Raw genomic sequence first — 5,344 nt, forward strand, 5'->3', positions numbered from 1 at the left:
AATTCTAGCAATCAGAATCCAACAACACATTAAAAAGATCATACATCATGACCAAGTGGGCTTTATCCCAGGGATGCAAGGATTCTTCAGTATCCGCAAATCAATCAATGTAATACAACACATTACCAAAATGAAAAATAAAAACCGTATGTATTTTTGTTTTGTTTGTTGTTTAGATGAGGCATCCTGTACAGAGTGCTACTGGTGGTTGGGTAATGCCGGGTCTTGTATTCAAGTGGTTTCCTTTGTGTGAGTTCTCACTATTTGATACTCCCTCGGGTTAGTTCTCTGGTAATCTAGGGTCTTGGAGTCAGTGCTCCCACTCCAAAGGCTCAGGGTTTGATCTCTGGTCAGGAACGAAGATTCCACAAGTGGTTTGTTATGGCATTGCTGCTGCTGCTGCTGCTAAGTTGCTCCAGTTGTGTCCGACTCTGTGCGACCCCATAGATGGAAGCCCACCAGGCTCCCCCATCCCTGGGATTCTCCAGGCAAGAACACTGGAGTGGGTTGCCATTTCCTTCTCCATTAAGGGACAGTAAAACAAATATCCAAAAAAGAGAAACCAAAGATGAACCCCAGACAAATTGCAGTTACAAAATCAGGCAAATAATACTTAAAATAATGGAATATATATATATATACACACACACACACACACCCATGAGCAAACTGAAAACAGTCCAACAAAAATACAGTGGATTGATTTGATGAACAAAGGAAATAAAAACTTATATTTACCAGTTAAAAACAAAAATAACTTCAACAGAAACTGGAAAACAAAACTAAAGCAAGGTGCCAAGTGGGTAATAAAGCAATGAAAACAAAGCTAACAAATATGCTGAGAGGAAAGGAAAGAAAGAATAGATATGCAAAGTTAAATAGAGGTAGATGAAGAAGATTTATGTATATTAAAGATTAACTGTAAGGGGAAAAGAACAGTAGGAAAGGCAAATGAAGGAATAAATGTAGAAAAAAGTAATAGGTTTAAAAAATAAAAATTAAAATTATAAAAGAGAAAAGAGGAAAAAAGGGAAGAAGAAAGAATAAAGGGAAGAAAGAGGAAAACTCCACAGAACTGCAAAAGCCCAAGGTAGAGGCAGAGGTTTATGACAACAATAAAAAATTTGACTGAGGAAAAAGAGAAAGAAAAAAGCTCAAAAGCTTAATTGGATTTCTTAGTGCCAATAAAATCGACAACTACAACAGAGGGGTGAAAAAAGACAAAAAAAAATCAAAAGAATTTTCAGAACAAATCAAAAGATAAGAATAATAAATGTTTTTCTTGAGTCACTGCTGTCAGAGTCCTTTCCCACACTGGGAATCACAGTCCACCTTACCGCCCTAGGATGCCCTCCAACACTGTACTGATCTCTGGACCTGCTGAGGGGGCAGCTCAGATTCTAATCTGGTCCTACTCCTGTGTGACTCCTGTGTGTTCTTGCCTCCAATGTCCACAGCTATCAGAGCAAGTGCATTGTCTTTTGTGGGAGCTCTCAGTGGCCTTTTATATATTCCATAGACATAGAGTCTGCTTAGTTGATCATGTGGATTTAATCTGCAGCTTGTACAGCTTGTGGGAAGGTTTTGGGTCTTCTTCCTTAGCCACACTGCCCCTGGATTTCAATTGTGGTTTTATTTCAGCCTCTACTTGTGGGTCATCCACTGGGGTTTAACTCCTGGGGCTGCCCTGGAGGGCTTGGGTTTGTCCCTGTGAGGGCCAGGTGTGGACGTGGTGCAGCTGCTTGGGTTGCAGGGGTTGTGGCAACACCAGGTAGTCAGGGGGATTGGCGACTAGGGCAGCAGGAAATATAGTGCTCTAGAAGGGTATGGCAACCAGTACTGGCCAATACGCTCCAGTATTCTTGCCTGGAGAATCCCCTTTCTGACAGAGAAGCTTGGCAGGCCACAGTCTTCAGGGTCACAAAGAGTCAGATAGGACCTAAGTGACTCAGCGTGCATAAACACAAGACTTTTTTTTTGGCCTGTGGCAGCTCTGCCTGAGTGAGAGTTCAGCATGAAGGTGATGAAGCTGCTTGACTTGCAGGGACTCTGGCAGTGCCAAGTGTTCAGGGACACAAACTACCTCTGCAGCAGGAGTTATGGCCCTGTCAGTATTTTTTTGAGCCTCTTGTAACTAGTGATCAGAAGGCCTCTTTGGCCAGTCTTCCTCCATAGCTCCGCCCTTTCAGGCACTTAGAGGGATCCCTTGCCTGGGGTCCTTCTCTGTTGCTCAGCATGTCAGGCACATAGAGGGGCCCCCCTGGCTGGGGTCCTACTCTGTAGATCAGTGTATCAGGCACTTAAAGGGGCACCCTGGGTGGGTCCTTCTCTGTAGTTCAGTGCGTCAGGTGTTTGATGGGCCAGCCTCTGTATTGTTCAGCTTCTGATGCTGGCATGTGGAGAGAGAGAGGCTATGGTGATGGCTCCACCCCTTACATGTGACTCAGCAATACTGCCTTGTTTCCATGGCTGCCTGGCTTTCCTCCACAGGCATTTCCCACCATGATCTCCTCCCTCACATCCCCTCGATCCATCTCTCTGTAGTCAACAGCAGCCCTCGCACTGGGATTGCTCCACAATCTCTACACTTCAGCTCCCAGCCGCTGCCCCTTTCAGGGAACCCACGTTCCTGCCCAGCATATGTATGGCTGTGGCAAGGACTGTCTGATTCTTATTCCATTTAGGCTGCCACAGGTCAGCTGTTTCACTCTCAGCCTTAAATGTTTCTCCTTTGACTCAGACAATTGCCCTGCTGTGGGGATCGAACCCCTGCTTCAGTTCCCCCACCCGCTGAGGGTAGGTCCAGTCTTACTAACACTTCTGTTTTCCCCCCTAGTTCCTTCATCCTACCAAATTTTGGGTGGTTCTATATATTCTTTTCCACTGGTCAGGTCCTCCTGTCCAATCACAGCTGGTGTTCTGTATGCACTTCTGTATCTGAAGGTGTATTCTTGATGTGTCCATGGAGAGAGATGTACTCCATGTCCATCTACTCCTCTGCCATCTTGCTCTCCTGCTCAATTTCAATCCCCATTTTTCTTTGGTACTCCTCAATCCTAAGAGAAACAGGGACAGGACAAGAAAGGGAATAAAGTTTTGGATGGAGAAGTTAATCATAAACTTGGCAGGGGAACTCAGTTTCAGGGGACTCAGTTTTAGCTGCAGTATTTGTCTCTCCATCATAGATGCTGGGGGAGTTGTGGTCCTTACATCGTTTAGGCACTGAACCTATACAAGCAGTTTTCTAGAGAGAGAACTCCTGTTATATGAGTAAGATAAACTCTTATTTGCTTTAGCCATTGATAAACAGGTTTTTCTACTACTTATAGCAAAAATATTTCTAATAAACCTGCTGAGCTCCTTTTATAATAATTGATGAGTTTTCCTGTACATGTCTGAGGCAAAATTTTATAGCCACCATGGGAAGAAAGATGACGTCTATGGAGGGGACTCTAAGGTATACTGTAGCTAAACTCTGCTGACAAAGGTCCATATAGTCAAAGCTATGGTTTTTCCAGTAGTCATGTACAGATGTGAGAGTTGGACCATAAAGAAGGCTGAGCACCAAAGAATTGATGCTTTCAAACTGTGGTGCTGCACAAGAGTCCTTTGGACTGCAAAGAGATCAAACCAGTCAATCCTAAAGGAAATCAACCCTGAATACTCATTGGAAAGACTGATGCTGAAGCTGAAGCTCCAACACTTTGACCACCTGTTGTGAAGAGCCGACTCATTGGAAAAGACCCTGACACTGGGAAAGATTGAGGGCAGGAATAGAAGGTTGTGGCAGAGGATGAAATGGTTGGATGGCATCACCGACTCAGTCGGTGGGTTTGCTTGAGCAAACTCCGGGAGATAGTGAGGGACAGGGAAGTCTAGAGTGCTGCAGTTCATGGGGTTGCAAAGAATTGGACATGACTGAGTGACTAAACAACAACAACCTCTGACTAGAATCTGAGGCAGCACTCTTCTAATATGGCTACCGAATCATAAACATGTAGTCTGTGTGGTTTTGTGCAAGCATGAAGGCAGTGGTACCTGGGTCTTCATTGTGTCTTTCTGTCCATCTTGCATTAAGAAAAGGATCATCTATTTATACCTGTGGTAGTCAACACATCCATGGAAGTTCCCCCGGGGCTATTCAACCTTAGCTGTCATCAACTCACAGAGTGGTGCACTGCAGCCATCCCTGGATGCAAGCCCAAATTTGGAGGATGCCAGAAGGAGCTTAACAAATGCAATATCAAAAAAAAAAAAAAAAAGCAATACCTACATTTTGCTTAATGTAGTGAGACAGGAGCAAGCAGATAGAAGCGACAAACCTGAACTGTCAATAAAAGCTTTGAGAAGTATCTTCAGTTCATTATAGGCTCTTTTTAAAAATCTTGATACGGACATTTTCTCCAATATTTGCTTAACTATCTTCAGAATACTTTAAGATAATTAAAAAAGAATCTGGAGGTTTCCCAAGGCTTTGCTTAAATGATTCACATTTAGAGAAATCTCAATGTATTTAATGAGAAACATAAAACTATGAGTGTCTAGAAATGACTTTGCCTTTTTTCAAGAGAATCTGAACTGAGACTGAATTTGAATTGGGAGGGGTTTTTGGTCTTTGGAAATAGAATAAGAATGGAATGTTGTGATTTGGGGATGATAAAATAGCTGAAAAAAAACCCCAAACCTTCTTTTATTTTTAAAGTAACTTTTAATTTGGAATATGGTACAAGGGTTCTAAGCATTAAATACATAAAAGATATTTAAATCCTTTCCAGTTTCCCAAACTTTCCTTTGCAGTTTCCCAAACTGCACTGAATTTTAACTATACATATTTACTGACACAGATCAAGTAAGTGGATCTTGCCAGCTGATCTTTCATAGAGACAGATCAATGGAAATAAGAAGGATGCAGAAAATGTATTGGACAAAGCAAGCAATAACTAAAAAGATATGAATTCTAGATAAAGTAGATGATCAAAAATCCACATGAGGTACCTTGGGAAAATATAGAATTCACAAAATGACTTCCATTTATATTGCTTTGTGTGTATATAACTAAACATTAAAATAAACATATCAGGACGGGGGTTCGGGAGGAGGAACTCATGTACACCCAGGGCGGATTCATGTCAATGTATGGCAAAACCAACCAATATAATATTGCAAAATAATTAGCCTCCAATAAAAATTAAAATAAAATAAAATAAACATATCCTCTGCTTTATTTATATATGTTTAGTCATTTATTCAGCAAATTTTTTGAACATCTACTATGTACCAGGCATTGTACTCAATGCATTATTTACCTAGAGATAAATATAAAAAGCAACAATACAAACACAAC

The sequence above is a fragment of the Moschus berezovskii genome, chromosome X, assembly GCF_049115385.1.
Source record: "Moschus berezovskii isolate FMDL1 chromosome X, NW_MosBer_1.0, whole genome shotgun sequence".
NCBI classification, from domain to species: Eukaryota; Metazoa; Chordata; class Mammalia; order Artiodactyla; family Moschidae; genus Moschus; species Moschus berezovskii.